The sequence below is a fragment of the Ciconia boyciana genome, chromosome 2, assembly GCF_034638445.1.
Source record: "Ciconia boyciana chromosome 2, ASM3463844v1, whole genome shotgun sequence".
In the NCBI taxonomy this organism is placed as follows: domain Eukaryota; kingdom Metazoa; phylum Chordata; class Aves; order Ciconiiformes; family Ciconiidae; genus Ciconia; species Ciconia boyciana.
The window spans coordinates 75,244,488-75,269,344 of record NC_132935.1 but is presented as its reverse complement, the minus strand read 5'-3'; the positions used below and the strand labels follow the sequence as shown (position 1 = coordinate 75,269,344).

General features: G+C 39.1%; 1 long non-coding RNA gene across 1 annotated transcript in view; it reads right to left on the bottom strand.

Annotated features, from left to right (window-relative positions):
• The window catches only part of LOC140646975 (uncharacterized), a 154,549-nt gene that overhangs the window by 102,335 nt on the left and 27,357 nt on the right, over positions 1 to 24,857 (bottom strand). The gene's annotated exons all lie outside the window — the stretch shown is intronic.

The window sequence follows — 24,857 nt, the reverse complement described above, 5'->3', positions numbered from 1 at the left end:
ACCGAGATTGTTTTCCCCTAAAGCTGCACTATTCAATTATGGATTGAATAGCATAAAAGTAAGGAATAGACAATGGGTAGGACTTTGAAATAGATGGTCCTAACTTCTAAATTTGTAGGCCAAATTTTTCAGACATTGGCCTCCACCAGTACTGACTGAGAATAATGGAACTGGCTAAGGACTGGGCATTGTTACAAAGAAAGGTCCTAGACTGCTTGTTAGAAAGTGACACACTTTCCAAAATGCTGAGCACCTAGCGAGTAATGTCAAAAAATCAATGCAAGCTGCTGAGATCTCTCACTGAAAAAAAAAATAAAAAGAAATGGGTCTCTTTCTGTAGACACTAAATATAAAAATAAACTTAATTTTACACTATCTTTTAAAAAAGATGTAAACCTTACTATGAACTTTTTCCTTCCTTCTAGCTTTATATTTTGTATATATCTGGTAAAGACCCTTTACAAGATATTTGCTTTTATCAAGACATAGATGTCTTCACTAATGCAGCGAATTGTGATGACAGCACTTTGAAGTGCTGGTGACAGCCTATCTATATAATCTCTGTTTTTTTATGATTTAGCTCAGGCAGCTTTTCCTAATCCATGTTCTGAGTCTGGCCAAATATTGGGACAACAGAAATGTTATATTAAGTGTAAATTTGGGAAGACAGGTGGAGCTTTTGTATTGGCCACGTATTGAAATCTAGCACATTAAATCCAGTTATTACTTCTGGTAGCTGTAAGGTAACTGCTGAATAAGTTGAAGGGAAAAAAAAAGGCACAGAGCAGAAGTCGTAAAAGATTTTAGTCTTATGCTTTCTGTAATGGCTGACATTCCTTGTTTACTATGGCAAAAGCATGGAGAACCCAAAAGACAATCATAGAATCATAGAATTATAGAATTGTTTAGGTTGGAAAAGACCTTTAAGATCAAGTCCAACCGTTAACCTAGCACTGCCAAGTCCACCACTAAACCATGTCCCTAAGCACCACATCTACATGTCTTTTCAATACCTCCAGGGATGGTGACTCAACCACTTCCCTGGGCAGCTGGTTCCAATGCTTGACAACCCTTTCAGTGAAGAAATTTTTCCTAATATCCAACCTAAACCTCCCCTGGCACAACTTGAGGCCATTTCCTCTTGTCCTATCGCTTGTCACTTGGGAGAAGAGACCAACACCCACCTCGCTACAACCTCCTTTCAGGTAGTTGTAGAGACTGATAAGATCTCCCCTCAGCCTCCACTTCTCCAGGCTAAACAACCCCGGTTCCCTCAGCCAATCCTCATAAGACTCGTGCTCTAGACCCTTCACCAGCTCCGTTGCCCTTCTCTGGACACGCTCCAGCACCTCAACATCTTTCTTGTAGCGAGGATCCCAAAACTGAACACAGTAGTTGAGGTGCAGCCTCACCAGTGCCAAGTACAGGGGGACAATCACTTCCCTAGTCCTGCTGGCCATACTATTTCTGATACAAGCCAAGATGCCGTTGGCCTGCTTGGCCACCTGGGCACACTGCCGGCTCATATTCAGTTGGCTGTCAACCAATACCCCCAGGTCCTTTTCTGCCAGGCAGCTTTCCAGCCACTCTTCCCCAAGCCTGTAGCGTTGCATGGGGTTGCTGTGGCCCAAGTGCAGGACCTTGCACTTGGCCTTGTTGAACCCCATACAATTGACCTCGGCCCATCGATCCAGCCTGTCCAGGTCCCTCTGGAGAGCCTTCCTACCCTCAAGCAGATCAACACTCCCGCACAACTTGGTGTCATCTACAAACTTACTGAGGGTGCACTCCATCCCCTTGTCCAGATCATTGATAAAGATATTAAACAGAACTGGCCCCAACACAGAGCCCTGGGGAACACCACTTGTGACCGGCCGCCAACTGGAGTAAACTCCATTCACCACCACTCTTTGGGTCCGGCCATCCAGCCAGTTCTTTACCCAGAGAAGAGTACACCCATCCAAGCCATGAGCAGCCAGTTTCTCCAGGAGAATGTTGTGGGAAACAGTGTCAAAGACTTTACTAAAGTGTAGGCAGGCCACATGCACAGCCTTTCCCTCATCCACTAAGCAGGTCACCTTGTCCCAGAAGATCAGGTTAGTCAAGCAGGACCTGCCTTCCATAAACCCATGCTGACAGGGCCTCATCCTGGTTGTCCTGTCCGTGCCACGTGATGGCACTCAGGATGATCTGCTCCATAACCTTCCCCAGCACCGAGGTCAGCTGACAGGCCTGTAGTTCCCTGGGCCCTCCTTCTGGCCCTTCTACTAGATGGGCATCACATTTACTAAACTCCAGTCAACTGGGACCTCCCTGGTTAGTCAGGACTACTGATAAATGATGGAAAGGGGCTTGGTGAGCACTTCTGCCAGCTCCCTCAGTACCCCTGCGTGGATCCCATCTGGCCCCATAGACTTGTGAGTGTCTAAGTGGTGTAGCAGGTCGCTAACCATTTCCCCTTGGATTACGGGGGCTTCATTCTGCTGCCCATCCCTGTCTTACAGCTCAGGGAGCTGGGTACCCCAAGAGCAACTGGTCTTATTATTAAAGACTGAGGCAAAGAAGGCATTAAGTACCTCAGCCTTTTCCTCAGCCTTTGTCACTGTGTTTTCCCCTGCATCCAATAAAAGATGGAGATTCTCCTTAGCCCTCCTTTTGTTGCTAATGTATTTATAGAGACATTTTTTATTGTTTCTTACAGCAGTAGCCAGATTAAGTTCTAGCTGGGCTTTGGCCCTTCTAATTTTCTCCCTGCATAGCCTCACGACATCCTTGTAGTCCTCCTGAGTTGCCTGCCCCTTCTTCCAAAGGTCATAAACTCTCCTTTTTTCCTGAGTTCCAGCCAAATCTCAGCCAGGCTGGTCTTCTTCCCCGCTGGCTCGTCTTTCTGCACATACAGACAGCCTAGTCCTGTGCCTTTAAGATTTCCTTCTGGAAGATTGTCCAGCCTTCCTGGACTCCTTTGCCCCTCAGGATTGCCTCCCAAGGGACTCGGTCAATCAGGCTCCTAAACAGGCCAAAGTCTGCCCTCCACAAGGCCAAGGGAGCTGTTCTGCTAATCCGCCATCCTTACTTCTCCAAGAATAGAAAAACTCTATCATTTTATAATCACTGTGCCCAAGACAGCCTCCAGCCACCACATCACCCACAAGACCTTCTCTGTTCACAAACAACAGGTCCAGCAAGGCGCCTTCCTTAGTTGGCTCCCTCACCAGCTGTGTCAGGAAGTTATCTTCCACGCACTCCAGGAACCTCCTAGACTGTTTCCTCTCTGCTGTATTGTATTTCCAGCAGACATCTGGTAGGTTGAAGTTCCCCATGAGAACAAGGGCTAGCAATTGTGAGACTTCTCCCAGCTGCTTATAGAATATTTCATCTGCCTCTTCATCCTGGTTGGGTGTTCTATAACAGACTCCCACCGTGATATCTGCCTTCTTGACCTTCCCCTTGATTCTTACCCATCAAGGCTCAACCCTATCATCATCACCACCATTGTCAAGCTCTAGATAGTCAAAACACTCCCTAACATATAGGGCTACCCCACCACCTCTCCTTCCTTGCCTATCCCGTCTGAAGAGTTTAGAGCCATCCATTGCAGCCCTCTAGTTGCACGAGTCATCCCACCATGTTTCCGTGATGGCAACTATATCGTAGTTTTCCTGCTGCACAACAGCTTCCAGCTCTCCCATTTGTTGCCCATGTTGCGTGCATTGGTGTAGGTGCACTTCAGTTGGTCTATTGATCCTGCCACATTTTGGGGGAAGAAGCCCTAGTTCCTACGTGACCATTCTCAGGCATTTCCGTGGTTTCTAACACATCAATAACCCTTGCGTCTTTGCTGCTGCAGGGATCTCCATCCCCTACCTCCACTGAGATGGCAGAGTGAAGGACCTCTCTAGCACACCGTCCCTCAAAGATTGGTGTGCTGCCCCCAGGCTTATCTCTAGTGAGCCCGGTTATAAAACCCTTTCCTCCCTCTGCCTGGCTGAACACAGTGACTTAAGGGATAGGTGGCAATGGCGACAAGTTCCTGCCCAGCACAGCAGGCGTGTCTCCTCTGTGACTGCCCCCCCTTCCCAGGTGCCCTTGCATTATAGGTATGAGGCTCTGCAAGTGGAACCGAACAATAACGAGGACAATGGTTCATCTAGCTTGGATGTGTCGCCAAGGTTAAGTCGGCCTATGCCCTGTGTCAAAACTGCTTCCAAAAAGAAAAAAAGATGGGTCATTGTCATAGGAGAGTTCCTTCTGAAGGGAACAGAAGGCCCAATATGCAGACCGGACCCACTTCTTAGGGAAGTCTGCTGCTTCCCTGAGGCCTGGGTAAGAGATGTGAAGAGAAAGCTTCCTACCCTGGTACGGCCCTCAGATTATTATCCATTATTGATTTTTCAGGTAGGCAGAGATGAAGTTGCAACTAGAAGTCCAAGGGCAATCAGGAGAGACTTCAGGGCTTTGGGACAACTGGTTAAGGCATCAGGAGCACAAGTCATGTTCTCCTCTATCCTTCCAGTTGCAGGGAATGGTGAGGGAAGAAACAGGAAGAGCCAGCAGATCAATACCTGGCTCCAAGCCTGGTGTCACCAGCAGAATTTTGGGGTTTTTGATCACGGGTGGGTTTACATGTGTATCATGCGTCCTGTCTGCCTGTCCCAGGGAAGGTGGGGTGCAATTCCAGTAGTCTCTTTCTCTCTCTCTCTCTCGCACTCCCTGATACTCCTCAGCCTAGTCACCTCCTCCTGGAGCTCCGTCACTAAGCGGAGGAGTTCCTCTGCCTGGGCGCACCTCCCACAGGTGTGCTCACTGCTGCCGGCCGGCACTGGTGTAAGAGTAGGGCACAGCCTGCAGCCTGGCACCTGGGCAGCAGCGTGCTCCCGCTGGAGCTCGCTCTGGGAAGCTGCATCAGTTGTGGCGGGTGCAGAGCTTAGAGAGGCCACAGCTTTCTGCCGGGAGGATACCATCGCTCCCTGGTCAAGCTGTCAGAGCTTCAGCGCCCTTCCTGCATGCCCTTCCTGCATGCCCTTCCCACACGCCTTTCCGCACAAACTGCTGTGCCACGCCGTGCCGTGCCACATCGCACGTGCTGGTGGCTCTCTCGGCTCCCCCGGAGGTTCCCCCGGCTCAGGAAACCCCCCTCTGCACCGCACTGGAGCGCTCCGCTGTAGATCATGCTGGCACCGGAGCTGCTCGCCTCAGTCTAGACAAGAACACACTTTATGTTTGAAATAACAGCATTTGGGAAATTCTTTTCATGCCAAATTGGGAAAAAGCTACTATTTCAGCGTAGCCTGTAAAAAAAGACAAAATGCCTCTACCATTCTTGTTGCTTATTCTGGGCTTTTTAAGTAGAGGAAATTTTTTTCATTCTGAGTTTCAAATGTATTTTGTCACCATCTTGAGCTGCTATAGTAATCAAGGATATATCTACATGTGACCTATATGTTTGATTCTATTGTTTTCAGTTTGTTTGTCACACCTTGTTAAGGTGAGTCTCGTGAAACTAGTGATCCATATATCAGAAGAAATGTACAACAGGGACTCAGTTCTACAGACTTTGACCCAGGCAGAAATTATATTTAACCTATGGATATTTAACCTAGCATTTCTGGCAGCTTCTCCATTTTCTTCTTCCCCATCACATCCATGGTCTCATAGAAAACCTGATTGAATAGTACACCAAGGGTTCTTTTGCATCACCTTTACCCTAAGGCAAGATTAATCATACCAAGGTCATTTCTGACAAATGGTGATGTAGCGTGTTCTTTTAAACTTCTGATAAAGATGTTGCAATCTTTAAATAATCTCTTTGAACACTTAATAATCTCTGACATTTTCCTGAATGCCTAGCTTAAGTTTTCTTGCTGCAATTACTTTTGTCCTAAAGATTTGGAGAACTGATTACTGCCTTTGTCTTTAAAAATTCTTTAACTATTGGAAGACTGCCATATCTTCTCTGGATTCTTTTCTTCAGTTAGGACATTCCCTTTTCTTTACCATTTTCCCCACCAGCCGCATTTTCTAGACATCGGACTGCACTCAGAAGTATTATACTGTCATCCTCTGAGATATACCCGTTTGGCTATTTCCCAAAATGTGATGACCAAAATGAGATTGAGTATTCTTTGAGTCTTACAGTATTAGACATAGGACAACTCCTTCTTGCAGCTGACAAACAATACTCTTATTCATTCATCCTAGTATAATCTTGTTTTTCATGATAGTATGACAGTGCTGAGCATTATGCAGCTTGTGACTCATGAAAACACTGGATGCAGCTGATTCTTCCTTTCTAAGTTTAGAGTTGCATTTAACACTGAATACATTTTAATCTTTTAGTGTGAAAGGCATTAGCCTGCTTCCATAAAAGAAGTGAAGCCTCTAAGATGATGCTCCCTGTAAGCATGAGCTTACAGATCCCTAGTAGTTATTTAATTTACTGACCATCATAAAGCAAATTTTACAAAAGGGTAAAAATTTTAAAGATGTTTATGTTCTTACAAGTGTGATGCAAGTGTGTAGCTAAGTAGAAAAATAAAGAAGGTAGAAGTATTATAATAGCTGAAAATATTTTAGCATAATCTCTCATGATATTAGATGTCAGTGAATCTACCCACACCAGACACCGCCACCATCCCATTCAAAATGCTCAACTGCAGAACTGCTTCAATGTTTTGAACAGCCAGACAAAATACATGAAAAAACAGATCCAGTTAGTTCTGGTACCCACTGATTTAATATTTATGTGCAAGATTATGATTCTAATAATTTTGTTTTTCTTATGTTGAGCTTTGTTGACACTGGCATGAATTGTTGTCAAAGATATGATTTCTAAGTCTAGCTGGGATGGAGTTAATTTTCTTCATAAGTTTTCTTGCTTTTGCTCTTCCTATTCTCTCCCTCATCCCGCTGAGAGCTTAGCTTCTGATCAAGACCATCCCACAGCACTACTACATTTATGGATCTTAAATGCTGTCTGGAGAAATTTATTTTTAAGATCTCAGGAACAATGAATTGATTTTTGGTACCTGTCATAATGCAGATATTTCTGTTGCCAATCACATCTCTCTAACTTACATGAATTTGAATTTTATTCATGTGTTATCTCTTGCCACTGTGCCTTTACTCCAAGGGCTATTTAAGGTCTCCTCATTAGACCTATTTTATAAAGTTTATTCTATTTTGGAAAGTTCTGTGGGATTCTATGCCATGTGTAAGGGACACTATATAAATTTAATCTACAGATAATGGGAAATCAATGTTTGTATCATTAAGTTGAAGTTGTAAACACAGAACTTTAATAAGATTGTGAAATATATTGGGAGTTGAAACCATACAGGTGAATAAGGACATAAATACTTAGAGTTGGCTGCTGTATGTATGGTATTTTGTTAAGAAAGAAGGAATGTAAATGTTAATCTTTGTGCCATTAGTTCATCCCCTCCTTTAAATAAACAAAAACCCTGGGAATCTTAAGAACACCATTATCCAGAATGATGGAAATGAATAAAGAAAACCAGAATATCTTGCAAATATCGAACTCTTATTAATCAAGCAGTTTCCCCCACCTTATAATGGGATATTGTTATGAGCTTACTCTTTAAAATATAGAACCCCATTCCAAAATAAGTACTAATGCCTAGCTCATTCCTGATATGAGCTACTGCAAAGTAGAGGACTTCTATTAACTATTTCTTGGGATGAATCTTTTCTAAGGCTAAAACTGCATTACACAGAAAATCAGTAACAAAATATTGCAAGTATAATGTAGAAATATCAACTGCTGGGAGATTAGATCTTTCTGGGTCAGGAATAATGCCCTTGCTAAGACAGAAGAGGGTAAAACAATTGCATTGAAATTATTTGTTGACTGATTTTGCCCTACGTTGTTAAAAAAAAGGCCCTATGCAATGCAATGCTACTCATATCAAATGGAAATAAAATTGTGAGGCCAAAAAATATTGGGGGTTATTTGATTATTTAACCATTTTATTTTCCTTCTCAGTATTACCAAAATGAACACAGTGATTCCGAGAGAACAGTGAGACGCAATGATTAAGGGCTGTCTACATTAGAATACTATTAGTACAAGGACCAATTCAAAAGAAACTTTTTTAAAAAATGCTCTTTTGTACATCAGAATATGGAAAGAATTTCTTCCTTCTCTAACTTGTGTTCACCGATACACCTTTAATACCTTGTTTTCTCCTAAATCCCTTATTAAAATACAGCTGTTCAGGTTTTATGACAAAAAAGTCAACATGTCTCTCAACAATGAATTTGAAATATACCACTAGTAGTTAACTCAGAGTGCTGGTGTGTCAGCTAACATCACATCTAGTGCCCCGTACAATAAGATTTTTATAGGCCTGTGGCAACACTTTTTTTTTTCCATTTAAGGACATTTTGAATTAAATTCTTATCCGTTTTCTTCATGCTTTCCACTCACTGAAGTATTTGGCAAATCTGCTTTTAAAACTTCTGTCCTTACACTATTGTAAAGTACTAGTGTTTCCCTGGTTTCCTCTAGCATATAATATAAAGAAATAACTGTGATACATGGCACTCTGTAAAAGCCCATTCAGCTACTGAAAGTCTTTCCCATTTGGCAGTTAATCCTTAAAAGCTACATCCTAATAAGAGCTTAACTATATATTAAGTGATGCACCATGTGATTTTTAGGTACCTACATTCTTCATTCATCTAGTCTGCAGCATTAGGTGCACAGAATCCTAGGCAGGGATGCTGCTCACAGAGACACAAAACACCTCCCCATTTATTCAGGAGTCAGGGCCTTTTATTTAGCAATCATACTTAAAACTATTCCTTCTCACATGACAGTATCCAAAATGCACATAATCCAGTCCCAGAAAAAAACAATAGGTTTGGTCCAGCGTTCCTTGTTTACAATGAATGCCTAGTGCTTTCTGCTGATAAGAAGACCTGTGTATCCAGTAGAAACACTGGTGTTATGTATTTAAACAGATTTAGGCCTTCTGAATCTAGTCCTTTCCACACAGTTACACAGCTTCAGAAAGGAAAAGTGCTTTTTGCCCAGCTTAATAACCAGGTTGTTTGGCTCTTTTCTAACAAGTAAGAAACATAAGTTTAAAGTCTTGCTGCTGAAAATAAATAAGGATTTCTGTAAATAAATAAGCTTAAATGTAAAGGCATGATCTTTTTTGAATAAGTGTACTTTAACAAGTTTGGGAATCCATGCAAGCATATGGGAAAGCTTCCACGCTAATAAGTATTATTTTGTACATCGGTACTATCAGCTTATACTAGTGTATAGTGTAGTATAGTGTAGTGTAGTACAGCATAGTGTAGTCTAGTCTAGCCTCATCTAGCAACAGAATCAAATGTTCATTCTCTAGGAAAATGTTAAACTTAAGAAAGAAAAAAGGCATATACTGGCAAATTCTGTATTGCTGTTTATGGGCAGCAGATGCTATTTTTTTCTGATACCCATGGCAAATTAAGCATACAATGATGGTCTCTCTCCTATTTAGTTACAAGGGACTAACAGCTGTACTCACTGATCTAACTAATGAAGGAAATGAGGAGGAAAAAAAATTATGGCCTCAACTTTAGCTGGACCACTCATTGAAATACGCAGACAAATATTGTTGACGTTACTTATGGTCACTGCAATTACATAATTTTGAAGCATATTTAATTAATTATAAAAGATTTAGTTTGGATTCCAGAATTTTAGCATGTGGAGCAAGCTCAGCAGAACCACTTACTATAGGACAAGACTAAACTATATTTTCAGGAGAGCTTTGAATGGCACCAAAACCGGGGTGACACAAATAGATAAACACACACAGAAAATACAGGCGAACAGGCATGCTCCAATCATGTGCAAAAATGGTTTCTTGACAAAAAGAAAGTTAATACCTTCTATTTCTCTGCCGGTTCCCACTTCAAGTTTTCAAATTATAATTGAGTACTTATCTTTACAACACCTGGCAGAAGCCTGGTAAATAAAATATTTTATTCCATTTTTCAGGCTAGGTGAAATGAGGGGTTTATGTGGAAGGAGGGTATAAGGCAAGAAATGCTAAATATTCACATAAGTAAAAACTATTGTGGAAAAAACAGAAGCAGAAGGGTTGAAGATTCTAAGAATTACCTCCTCTATTAATTGGTAATTTTTTTATTTATTTATTTCAGTTGAAGGATCTAGTATGGCACACTCAAAAACAAGCAAATAGATGAACAAATAGATGTCTAGTGTAAGAAAGCTGTTTAGGATCTGTCTATAGTCTATAGAAAAGAATACTTTCAGACAGTAAATCATCCCATCCTAAGCGTTTGAGTGGTGATACGTCTTCCAAGGCAATTCATCCTACCTGACACTGACCAGTGACTGTCCAGGGCACTTGAACTGAAAGGTTAAACTAAGTGTCTCACTTTTAGTTATTTGAAGGTGGGTAAACTATATCCCACTCTGAGGTTCTGTGGAAAAAATTATCTGTAGCGATTAGCAGAGTGACCAGCTGCTGTCAGTCAAGGTTTCTAGCTCAGGTTTTCTAATAAGCGTTTCTGATAGGCAACCCATATTCAGAAACATAAGTGATCCTATAGACGTACTCATTTTTTTCTGTTAACTAAAGAGGGTGCCTAGACAATTAGCTTAAAGTAAATGCCACCTTTGGGTGGCTAGATGCAGGTGAAAGGAACTGAATTTCAAGTGATTTTAGGACAATAAATCTGTTAAAACTCATGGCTATATAATTATCAGAGGAGCTACATTTCATAATATTCTCATTTCATAATGTTGTTCTTGAGTATCATCACCATTCTTTGCATTATTTATCTCTTGATGAACATAATGGGAGGCAGATACTGGCTGAATCTGTTATTCTGTAGGCATTACTATTTTGATTTTTCTTCCAAACATGAAGTACCTTCTGGTTACAGGTGGATGTGTGCATGTGGATTCTAATGATACAAAACACTCCTTCTAGGCCACAGCAGAAAACTCAATCATTTTGCTCATACAGGCAGAGAAATTTCAAAAGCAGAGGACCTCTGGCTGCAGTAAAGACACTCCAAGAGGTGATATCTCCAGTGGAGGTATTCTTACACCTGTCAAGATGTTGCTATTACCATTGATGATCAGCAAGAGAAGACAGAACTGACAGACCTGACAGACCTGACAGAGTTCTAAAAAAATCTCATTACCTTGTACTGAAAAATACTGTGCTTATGTTTGCCTTATTACAAAAAATATTTTATTATATGCCTATTAGAAATATGTGCTTAAGAACACTTTAGAGTAAGAATGCTTTTAAAATGAAGAATGTGACATCTTTTCTATATGTAAGTGAATTTTGTAAAATTTGATTGTGAAGTTTAAAGGTGAGGAGTAGAGGAAAGATGCTAAGAGGGACTAAGGGTAAGACTTAAGCATCCAATAAAGCAAGAACATGAAATTTATGTTGTTATATCACCTCTTAACATACATGTTTTTCCACTTACATCAATGGGAATTGTACATGTTTTGTATAGACAGAAAAGTTTAACATAAACAATCCCATGAAAACAAAGCAATTAAAAGTTTTACTTGAAATAAAATCCTGTCTTTAACATACTCCATTGTGTATAGGTTTAACAGCACACATGGTATACTACTTTAAGTCCTTCTTTTCTGGTGTCATCTGCAATAGTTAATTGCATTTAGTTTGGTTTTTATTTTAATAAAGGGGAGGCAAGAAAAGAATCCATGTGTGTTTGTCTCTTTAATGAAGTAAACTATTTTCAGGATTTCATAGATAATGTTTTTGGTAATTGAAAAAGGCAGCTGTCATGATTATACTGAGACTTTGATTCAGAGACACTAGGTAGACATTTATGACAATTATGTTGTATGTATTATCTTAGCACATTATATTTATGCTGTTTTTTAAAGTCTATTATTCCACAGCTTATTGGTTTACCAAAAAGAAAAAAAATATCTTTTCCAGTTTTGCAGAGAACTTAACTTAAACTCTAAAGGTATTAGTTGTCTACAGTTCCTCCCAGCAGTTGAAGCAAGGCCTGGTTTTAATTTTTAAAATATCTGTATTGAGGCTTTTGTGGGTTTTATTGTGATGGAATTTGGTATGGGTTATGTTATAGTTCCACATCTGTGAAACAAGGAGAAACTCTTGTGTGTAATCAAATCCTGCTAGCTCCCTGGCCTTACTCTGATCCTGGGTCAAAGAGGTCAGAATCTTTCTATATTTTTAATGTAACAAGAGATTTGATGCCTCATAAGTGTAAAAGACATCTTGAAGCATTTGAAGACAGTTTGATCCTCCCACTAAATAATGAAAAATCTTATTGACCATAAATTATTGATAGAGGCAGCTTCCCATATTATTCCCTTCCTTTTCAAAATGAATTTTGAAGCTTATTGCCAATATTTTGCTTCAGGGATTTTCAGGGAGGTCATTCAAGGAGTTTAATACACATATATGATGTGAGTATACTAAACTATATTCTAAAACAGAAAAAAAAATAAGAAAACATGGCTTCTCCAGCTGAACTTCTGTTCTTTTATTTCTAGCTTTCTCCATCATTTTCCAGTTCTTTGGACTTGATCCTAAAAGGTATTGATTATTTCATAGAAAAGTATGATTTTTGATATTTTTAGGGGAATTTCTTAATACATGCAAGATTTCTGGATATTTACTATCATCAAATCTGCAAATGTTTGGTGTTTCTTCAATGCTGACAGAGAAATCCTTATCTTGTGAAGTTCTGAGCTTCATCTTTCACTAGAAGATGCTTATTGTCAATCTACTCCTGGAAAAAAAAACAAACTAAGCCTACACATGTAGTTGAACTACCACATAAAATTGCAAGTAAATGAAATGTTTCTGGTTTTATGAAATTCAGCAGCAGCTTTTCCTTTTTCTTTAAGATTTACTTGAAGATTTTAATATATGTGGTTTTATCCAAAGCTATGGCTTTGGAAAAAAATTATAATCTTGATAAAATACTGAAATATTGAAAGTAATTTTCTACACTTTTTTAGTTTTGGAAAGCAGTAGACATAATAAAACTATATCTTCAGGGAATCTTTTAATTTTGCTGATCCAGTTTCCCTTGCCTGTAAAATGGAACAAGCATTATTTTATTATATATTTTGCTTTCTATTCAGATGCCTCTAAGACGATTAACTTTGTCCCTAAATCTGAAAACATTTCTTCTTATGGGTAACCCCTAAGTTTAAGAAAATCACCTTCACAGCATATTCTTAGATAATATTAATATTTCTCTATTAATCTTTTAAATTTTTTCTCTACTAATCCTCTAAAATTTTAGAGGATTTCTGGGTATATTATTTGTGTAACACCAAATTTTCCTGGCCAACCAGTGGTCCTCTGCCCATAAAGGTCGTGCTGCAGGAATTCTGCATAGATAGGACAGTAATTTTTACCATACAAAAAAATTTAACAGTATACAAAATACAGCTCAAGGGAACAAAAAAAGAAATTACAGAGAAATAGAACCTAAATCAAAGGCTCTGTCAGTATTTGCTAATAAGCATGCTCCAAGTATCAGCAGAAACTCAGAGGAATTCCTTGTACATTTCACAGAAGGAATTATGGCTCTAATTCCAATACTATGAAAACATTTTTTCCTACTTAACAGTCCTCCTGCAATACTTGCATGAGTCAATTGTTAAAATCAATGCTTATTTCCATGTGGTGGCCTATTGTATTAGTAATTGAATCCAGATTTAAAAATAAATAACAAACACTATCTCTACTCATGTTCATGCAATAAACAATCCCAACTGTAGCATTCTTACTAGAACACTAATATTACATTTGGAATATGAGGCCCTTCATTGGCTTCTCTGCCTAAAACACTTGGAAGATAAACATGGTTCATTTCTATTTTGTGTAAGATTTATCTCTAATTTAAGACTGCATGACTGTTTGGAGGTTAGCAATGGGTAACTTCAGTATAGTAAATAGAATTTGTATCATCCAAAGCCTCTTTCTGTTTCTGGAAATCCTTTGCTTCTTACCTCTTGGATGTTCTAAACTGCATGTGTTTTTATAGTTTCTCATAATGGCTCTCCTAAGTTTTCTTTTATATTGGAAATGTTTTATTTTCCCTTAGGACTAGTAATGGTAGACACTTCGTGAAAAATGAAATTATCATAAAACTTCTAGCCCACTTTCCTACATCTAAGGATGCCTTGTTTGCTTCCTTATTCTAAAGACAGAAAAATTTTTAGATCAAGACACAAACTTTTTAGCCAAAATCAGCTTTTAAGCAGTTGCTTCTTAGTAGAAATGGGGTAATATTAACAGTAATCATCATCTTTAATGAAGAAAAATAATATTAAAAATTCCAGTGATGTTATTACTTCAATTTTTCTGAAATCAAGCATCTATAGCACTTCAGTTTCTAAGCAGAATTTTGATTTTAGAAAATCTATAAATACAAAACGATACCCCAGCTAAAAATGATTTTACAAACAGTATTAGACCAACACTTAGCTCTTCAAAACTTATATTGTGCTGCTTTCTTAGGGTTTTTACTGATAAGGCTTTCTTCACGCCACTTTTAGACACCAAAATCGAACTAGAACTCTCTGACTAGTTTAAGCCCCTTTAAAAAAAAAAAAAAAAAAAAAAAGATAAAGAAAGTTTTGTGGTGTTCAGAGTTCGCTATATGAGAGCTGAGATTTGAATAGTAAGCTAATTCCAGTAGATAGCAAATGCAGTGTGTAGAGAAGCTAGCCGTAGGGATTGTCTTTATTGTGCTATTGGCATTCAAAGTCATGTAAACAATTACCTGTTTCAGCTGAATGTCATCTAACATATGGATCTAATAGCTTTATGCCCATTTTAAATCTAATCAGTCTTCAGCTTGGCTGTCATTAGTTGTTAAAAAAGCAGGTTTAAAGCAAAATAAAATAATTCAGGTCTGAAAGGACATTCAAGGAAGAACTTAATCCCTAAACTTGTGATATTCGCTAGAGAAAGACAAGTTTTCCTGGCTCCATTAACAGTGCTTCTTAAGGGCCACCACACATTCCTCCAAAGACAGTTTAAGCTCTAAAGCCAGCAGGTTTACAAGGGTGCTGTTACAGCTGGAGGATTTAACTTCAACAGAAGCATACCCTGTTTTTCCTCCCATAGCCACACTCAGTTAATATTCTGGTGCAAAGCTGCCAGGTGTATGGAAGCAAAGGGGTCTGAGAAACAGTGGCCAAGATAAAATGTACCGGCTTCACAGGCATACTGAAGACTTCCAGACTAACAAAAACATAGACATTTCATTGACAAAGGCACTGCTGTCTCTGTCTGAAAGATAGACAGATGAACTACAAATCTGTGTTGAACCTTGCTTTTTTGCATCAGGAACAAATAATGTTCCTTATGTGACCTTTTTTCTTTTTTAACAGTATGAATTTCAAATTTTATTCACTCCTCTAATCGTGATCAGAGAGGGTTCTGTAACATAGCATAGAGAATTCTAACTAGCAGTTTCTAAACCTGATGAATACTAACACCCAAGTATTTAACAGAGCCTGCTTAATGCCCTGGGATAAGCATGGAAGGTGTATTGGTTTTAGAAAATGAGAAGCTATATTTTTCTAAGTAAGTATTAACTTTCCCAGCTGTAATCAGTGAGTAGTCTCAGTGAAGCTGCTTAATTTTAAAGGAAGTTCTATTTGTAAAGCTGAACTGCCAAGCAGAGCTGCGGAGGGACTGAAAGGATCCCAAACTCATGTTACAGAAAATAAATAAAAGTACATTCTGGTATGTTTGTGAAATTAAAACTTTGTCTTCATCCTGTGTTTTTCATAATAGCTGTCTGAAAAATTGCTCTTTCACCTACAAGTGTTCAGAGAGTCTAATTGCAGTCTATCAGAATTATGGCAGAACCTTTGCTGATTTTACAGACACCAGAATCCGGTCCAGAGCTAAAAGCAGTGGTCACAGGAAGAAAAGATACTAATGACCTTCTTTTGCCCGTTCACCTTATGGTTGGAGAACTCTTCCAGGATGAAACTTGATTCAATTCTCTCCTCTGTCCAAAAATATTTAAGCCAATTTTTCTCACCTTCCAGAAGAATATCCCCACTCTTTCCTTAGTTTCTGAAGTAATACAGTTCAGCAAACTCAAGTTTTATGTGTGTAGGGGCAGAGGGGGAGTAAAAGTGAAGAAGATTTACTTCTGTGAACTGGTCCCAAATATATGGAAGCTGCTTTCTTGAAGATTTATCTATACAGTCTATAGTCCTTATGCATGCTATGCCACCAGTAAACATGGACACACTGACTAACAAGATCCTCGCTGATCCATTTTCCTACATGTAAACCTTTACTGACACTCTCAAAAGTATCTCTAAATTTTCAGGCAATGATTTCTCCTGGAGCTTCCATAGTCCAAGATGCTTCAGCTACCAGAAAAACTCATGTAAGGAACATATGGCAGCAAGCAATTCCCTTCCTGATGACCTCCTTATGCTCACAACTGGCTGTGATCAAAGCATGGTACCACAGCCCAGTGTTGCAGGGTGCAGCAGAACTGTACTCCATGCTTGGGACAAAAATTGTTTAATATTAAAAAAATAACACTTTTGTAAACTGCAGCAGTGGTCTTCCCTCTGCCAGCTGTATGTCCAGTGCTACTACGGATGACACATTTGAATGTCTCCAGTTATACATGGCAAAACCTACACCATTTTTGCCCTCAGTGGTCTGATCACTGACTTACAGATGGAAATAAAATTTTTTTGCCATGCATTCCAACATACATAAATCCACCTTCTCCCTCAGATTATGACTATATATTTATTTTTGTGAGACACATATGTAGAGACACTAGAGTTCAGAAAGGAATATTGTCAGGATTGAAACACAGTCCCGTGTATGACTGGAAAATAGCTTGAATGCGTAGAAAGCTTTAAATGCTGAGACATCCACATGCCGCTGCAATATCAGAGCAGCTAAAGGGTTACAGGAATAGAAGTCGTGCTTTTGAATGATGAAAACAACACCTTGATTCCTCAGTTGCTTTGTGACAAGCCTCAAACCACTTGCACTTCTTAAAGCTGAAATTTTACATACGATTTTGCATCAGCTGAGCCCAGCCACACTGATGTATAGTCAGCTGAAGAGACAGTGGCCAACATTTGTACCTCTTAAGAACCTATCTGATTAAAAAATATTACAAGGTTCTGACATAAGACTGTGAATGTTGTCACATATGGTTTTAAACACCCTTTTGAGCACCATTTACAATTAAAAAACCCAAGTTTTTGCTTAAACCTGAGAAGAAGAAAAAAACAAGTAAATTGTATTATCATGATTTGTATGGCCTAAACATAGTGTGTATGTTTCCATTCAGCATTTTTCTATCTTGAAACAAAAAACAGATGTTGTTTTTTTATTGAACATACCAAACCGCATGTCGCCCTGTGCAGAAGCAGATGCAAGTTAGATTAATAAGAAATGTCTTTAAAGATGCATTTCCAATGGGATGAGGGATTCATCGAACTTTCCAGATATCTTGAATCTTTTCAGTGGTTAGGGCACCTTTCAGGGTTATGCCTTATCCTGATTTCTGAGGTCATTTACATACTACTTCTACTCTGAAAGCAAATTGATGTTACCTATCTCAATCCATCCTCTTAGCAACTGAAAAATAGGGTAGTGGAAGAAGCATGCAAAAACAAAGGTTATCAAAAATGCTTGTCTTTAAAAGAAGAACAGAAGAATTTTTCTGGGGGTAAGCTCTGGTAAAAATAAAGGCCTCAGAAATATCTTCACTTTGCAACTAAAGCAAATAGAGTAATGATTCTTAGTAATGATGCAGGAAGGAAAGTCCACAGAGGTATCTGTCATTCCTAATTCGAGTTTCGTAGTCAACTAAGCGTGTAGTCAGGGTGCCATAAGGTCCAGCTGCTCCCCATGGGCTGGGGGCCAGGAGCATTGGAGGATTCCTGGGGTCAGCCAGGGTCTGTCCCACCATCCCAGCTAGGAGCCGGGCAGCTTGGAGGCACCGGGGCCTGGGCATCGGGCACCTCCCTGGGGATGGGCCAAGGATGGACCAGGACGTGGGGAGCTGGAGACTGGCCCTGCTGCAGCATTGCTAGGGCAGGGGCTGATGGCCCTGGGGGCTGAAATGGGGTCCTGGGCCATAGGCAGGGTGGGGGACAGAGGGACAGAGACAGTAGGTCCTGCAGTGCCCTCAGGACCTGGACAGAGGGACAGTCCTGGTCACAGCCACAGGGCTTCCTCAGAGCAAAGACAGCATTTAAGAGAACATAATGCTTATATGAAACTGTAAGCAACTTATTTTTTATTCACAAAACATTAGAAAACTTGTTTATTTTTCCTCTAAGGCTGCTTTTACTGTTTCCTTCCTCCCAAAGCACTTTGCTCTTCAAGCCATTACTTTTTTTTTCCTTAAACAGCTTCATTTAAAATATATATAACACTATCTGTTGTACCATGCTGCTTAAATTATTTACTATCAGTGTACTTTATTGAAATGCAAGAAAAAGTTTATTCTCAGAGAAATGAAACAACTATTAACAGTAAATTGGACTTCATTACATTTTCATAAGTCTTGATTTAAGATGATTATAAAATTAGAACTTCATTGCTATAAATGCAAATGTCTCCTTCCTAGCTTATTTTATTATTAGTTTATTTTTACAGCCCCCAGTCTTGTCAGAAAATTGTGTGGTTAGTAAATTATTTTTACAAAACACACTGTATGTTTCTTTTATACACAGTCAGTAAGTATATAGGATACCTGCTGGTTCAATTATTTGATATAATTAAGTTTTTGACAAAATTTATTTTGGACAGATTCAGTTGTTATGCAACTTAATGTCAAAAACCGTAATGAATGCACTGCTTGCGTGTAACAAATGCACTGAAAAGCCAAATGCCTTAGTCTTTCAAGAGCTCCATTTGGCAGCTGTTGGAGAAACATTTAAAAAATAGTAAATCCCCCGTTATTTTTTTCTCTTTCACACACCTTCAAGGATCTGACTAATAAGTTCACAACTACCAAATGAAATAGTGTCTCACTACTGTCTTTTCCTTGTGTCTTAGCCTGGCCTTAAGTAAAACCAAGTTGTTCCGTTTGGTCGATTTATGTTCTGTTTTCTGGAATCACCTGCCCTGTTGACACTTCAGTCCTGTGTCCTCTCTGTCATGTCCCTTCGTCATCTTTGCTAGGAAATGACAGCAGATGCCACATCTTTTCTAGGACTGTATGCGTACAGGTTGGCCACCCTGCAGCTTCTAAATAAACTACAGTACAAATGCATCCCAGCCATACCTCAGCAGTCTCATCTTTACCCAGCTATCAGTTCTCAGCAAATCTGTATTAACATAGTTTTTCTTGGGATTTCTTTAACTCAGTCAGTGTATTCAAACTTTTTTGCAAATAGGTGGAGAATGAAGCACAGAGTGAGATGACACAGGCTAAGGTCTGTGTGATTACAGTGTGATTATATAAACTTTGTTTCCTTGGAAATCTCAATTAGAAAGCTCTGCATGTTTCTCCAGGTAAGCTTATCATACAAAATGAAACTGCATTCATGACCATAAAATTAAATAAAAGCTTCATTAATTGTGAGACAGGAAATATGAAGAGTATGTATTTTGCAGAAATTTCCTTCCTTCTTTTTTTTTTTTTCCCTTTCTTTCTTTCTCATACATTTCTTCATCTATGATTAGCTAGGAAGTAAAGATCACTTTTGTGAGGTCCAGATAAATAGCACTTTGGTTATACATATATATATATGTATACATATGTTATACATTTTAAATTCAGTCACACATGCATCAAATACTAGATGTAAGTAACTCTTCAGTGAAAATTTATATTGCTGACAGAACAATTGTGATTACTGTTGCAAAGTCCTGTTTCATCTCAGCATATGGAGAATTGGGATGAAGATGTTGGGCACGAGATGAGGGCAATCCTCTAGAATATAAAAATGTTTCATTTTATTCCTCTTGGTTCTGAGCCATTCAGTCTTCCATACACTCAAATAATTCAATTAACGTCATGCTTAATTCTACCTATTTTGTTTGAATACTATATCCTGTATTTACGATAGACAAGCCTAGCTCTTAAGACTTTCTTGTCTAAACCTAGGAATTTCAGTATAGGGGACATGTACAAGTTTTTATTATTTATTTATTTTATAATTTCCCCAGCTTACATTCTTACATAGAGGCTACATGGGAATAAAACTATATTATACTTACCTATGACTTTTGTTTCTTAAACTGAGATGTTACACAGTTACAACTGTATCCACAGCTTTGTTATTTTTGTTACTTAAGCTGTTACACTTGAGATAGCTAAATTGTCATGTATGAAGAAGGCTTTAGGCACCTACATGGGCAAACTCTCCGCTTCTGTCTCTGTTATTGGCTCTTGTGTCTTAATGATACAGAAGACATTGTCTTATGTCTGCCTTTTGGTCTCATGCTAGCTTTCTGTGACACAAGTTCCATCAGCAATTTATAATAGATGAAGTCTGGAGTTGCAATAAATTGCTATAGAGTCATTAACTGATATATGTCTGTATAGATTTATCCATTAGAGAGATAGGCCTTTTTTTCTTTCTTCTTTTCCTGCAGTTCTTCTACACAAACATACTTATTTTCCTAGATCCAATCTTCTAAAAAAGAATTCCTTGCCCTGAACAGCAATTTCTACTGAACAGCATTCCTCTGCTTTTTGTTTTTCAGTCCTTCCTGGCTTGTTAGCACTTTGCTATCAATTTTAAAGGGAGTAGAACTTCTCTCTGCAAGACTGCTTTATCTGTTCCAGGTCCCATTTCCTAGGGCACAATTGACTGCATGAACAGGCCAGGGCACAGCAATTAAGATGGCACAAGTTAGGGAGCCATTTGACTTCAATCACTGCTACCTATTTGCTGGTATGCAATGCTATCAAGAACTTCCATAAGTTACTGAAATTGTGGCATTATCTTAAATATACATATGTACACACACATGTATATATACAGATACCCTTCTATTTATGCATATAGGATTTTCTTCTTTCTTTGTATACATGTATGTATATACCATAGAATTGTAGAATCATAGAATGCTTGGGGTTGGAAGGGACCTTAAAGATCATCTAGTTCCAAACCCCCTGAGATCAGGTTGCTCAAAGTCTCATCCAAGCTGGCCTTGAACAGTTCCAGGGAGGGGGCATCCACAACTTCTCTGGGCAACCTGTTCCACTGTCTCACCACCCTCACAGCAAAGAATTTCTTCCTAATATCTAATCTAAATCTACCCTTATTCAGTTTAAAATTGGTACCCCTTGTCCTATCACTACACTCCCTGATAAAAGAGTCCCTCCCCATCTTTCATGTAGGTCCCCTTTAAGTACTAGAAGGCTGCTATAAGCTCTCCCCAGAGCCTTCTCTTCTTTAGGCTAAACAACCCCAACTCTCTCAGCCTGTCCTCATAGGGGAGGTGTTCCAGCCCCTTGTCATCTTTGGCCCTCATCTGGACCCACTCGAGCAAGTCCACGTCTTTCTTATGCTAGGAACTCCAGAGCTGAACACAATACTCCAGGTGGGGCCTCACAAGAGCAGAGTAGAGGGGGAGAATGACCTCCCTCAACCTGCTGGCCATGCTTCTTTTGATGCAGCCCAGGGTACGGTTGGCTTTCTGGGCTGTGAGCATACATTGCCAGCTCATATTCATTTTTTCATCCACCAATACCCCTAAGTCCTTCTCTGCAGGGCTGCTCTCAATCCACTCACCACCCAGCCTTTTTGGGATTGCCCCAACCCAGGTGCAGGACTCGGCCTTGTTGGACTTCATGCGGTTCACACGGGCGCACCTCTCTAGCCTGTCAAGGTCCCTCTGGATGGCTTCCCTTCCCTCTAGAGTATCAACCACACCACTCAGCTTGTTGTCATCTGCAGACTTGATGAGGGTGCACTCAATCCCACTGTCCATGTCCCTGACAAAGATGTTAAATAATACTGGTCCCAGTATGGGCCCCTGAGGAACACCACTAGTCACTGGTCTCCACCCGGACATCCAGCCATTGACCACAACTCTTTGAGTATAAGCATCCAGCCAATTCCTTATCCATCAAGTGGTCCACCAAGTGTCAAATCCATGTCTCTCCATTTTAGAGACAAGGATGTTGTGCAGGACAATATCAAATGTTTGCACAAGTCCAGGTAGATGACGTCAGTCACTCTTCCCTTATCCACCAATGCTGTAACCTTGTCATAGAAAGCCACAAAATTTGTCAGGCACGATTTGCCCTTAGTGAAGCCATGTAGGCTCTCACCAATCATCTCTGTTCTCCATATGCCTTAGCATAATTTCCAGGAGGATCTGCTCCATGATCTTGCCAGGCACAGAGGTGAGACTGACTGGCCTGTAGTTCCCCGGGTCTTCCTTTTTTCCCCTTTTCAAAAATGGGGGTTATGTTTCCCCTTTTCCAATCACTGGGAACTTCACCAGTCTGCCATGACTTTTCAAATATGATGGACAGTGGCTTAGCAACTTCATCTGCCAGTTCCCTCAGAACCCTTGGATGTATCTCATCAGGTTCGATGGACTTGTACACATTCAGGTTCCTTAGATGGTCTCGAACCTGATCTTCTCCTACGGTGGGCAGTACTTCATTCTCCCGGTCCCTGCCTTTGGATTCTGTGAATTGGGCGGTGTGACTAGAGCACTTGCTGGTGAAGACAGAGGCAAGAAAGTTGTTGAGTACCTCACCCTTCTCCATGTCAGTTGTTGCCAGGTGTCTTGTTTCGCTCATTGGGGGAGGTACAGTGTCTTTCATCTTATATATATATATATACACACACACACATACATATATATATGTCAAAAATATATGTACAAGCACATACATACACTGACACATAAGACTTATACTAATTCAAATATTATCTAATTATCATTAGAAAAACATTTGCTGGACTTTGAAGGTACTGTTACTCTGAAGTTCTGCAGTATACTAAGAAGAAAATCCTTCTATTATACACATAATGGTCATTTGTAAGAATACATAGAAAAGTTTCAAGGGAGTTGGTTAGACTATGATTTTTTTTGATGTGTTTTGGGTGTTTTTTTCTTGCACTTATGAAAAAACACTTCACAGATTACTTCACAATCCCTTTAAGCTTTTTTTTTTTTTTTTTTAAGGGGGAAAAAACCCAAACAGAAAAAAGAAACTAAAAAGAAAAGTGATATTCTCAATTGCTACATGTAAGATCATATAAGCATGCAAATTTTTGCCCCAGACAGGTATTTACAAAATAAAGACCGCACTGCATATGCATTAATTATGCAAGTTTTCTAATTATGATAGTTACACAGTTAAATGTCATAAAACCCTCAAAGGGCAGTTTATCTACTCTTTATAGTACGCATAGAACAATAGCAGTTTATATTGAATATTGTTAGTACAAAGACAGTTAAATTGGACTTATAAAATACGATAGGAGTTCACAAATGTAACACTTGTAGATTTCATTTGGGCTGAAAATACACTGAAATGTCCAGAGTCCCTGAGGCGTATCAATAACAACTTTCAAACAAAAAGAAAGATTATCACATTTTACACTGTTGCAGGGGTGGAGGAGGAAAGCAAAATTTGTCTGGTACAAATTATCCTTCATTTTCCAAATTAGGTTCATCCAGTTCTAGAAATGCATCTTAGGAAGTGTTTTTAAGGTTTCTAATGAAGGTCATGTACTCTAACTAGGCTTGCTCATTCTGTGAACGGAATATTTGCCTAGTTAATATCATCTAAATGTTCCTTAATAACGCATTGTGTTTGCTTCAGTAAGCCTGCTTGCTGAACCATTACACAGTCAAAATTATTCTCTGTAGGGAAAATTTATCTCCTAATGCATTATGCTGCTCCCCCAACTTTGATGCCTATTCTAATATGTCCTCATTGATCAATTTAACCTCTAGAAAACTTCTGTCCGTATATTTGCATTTTGGGGGCTTACTTTAGATTTGTCATGCATGATTACTAATGTTATTTAGTCTCTCTCTAATGAATAGTACTACGAAATTATCTGCACCTCTGCCAATAAATATGTATTAGTTACCTGCCTACAGTATTCATTGACTATAGGGGTGATTTGAGGTGTATGTATGCAAAAGGTATAATCATACATGAAAGGTCCATATATTCATAGATATATTCTGTTAATGTAAACTTAGTCCCTCTGGTTACTGAAAGTTAGAGACACAGAGCTAAGTTTTCAAAAGTCATTAGTATTATCATTGTCTTTTTTTTTTTTTAAACTACATAATCAGCTTAATTTTCAAATTTTATTTAAACTAATTAAGGATCTGATTCACCAGGTGTGGCAATAGAAAGAGGGATAAATATTGAGTATTCTAATACCTTAATTCTTCATATGAGGGTAAGGAGTAAAACTTATGCAGTACATGTTGGGACTAGCTGTGCCCAAAGACGGTCATAAAGGAAAAGTGACCTAAACACCTAACTTTCACAGGTGCCTCTGAGAAATTATCCAGTTATATAGCAGGAATGTTTAGTTTAGGCATTTTGCCCATTATTCGTTGCAGTGGTATCCTAGCTGGACACCTGGCATTAGCAGTTGAAGAGTCTTATTGGAGAAAAGGATATTGAACTAGGGTTTTCTTACATAATTTTTACATATTCTTGGAGGGTTTTTTTAAGATTAACATTTTCTGTGACAGTTCATAAATCTTGAGAGAAATAGGATAAACTATAAGATAGTTTCCTTATTCTTCTCAAAAAAAATCTAATTCAGACTTTATGTATGTCAAGAACACTGTCAGTGCATATATTTAAGAATTTATTTGGAG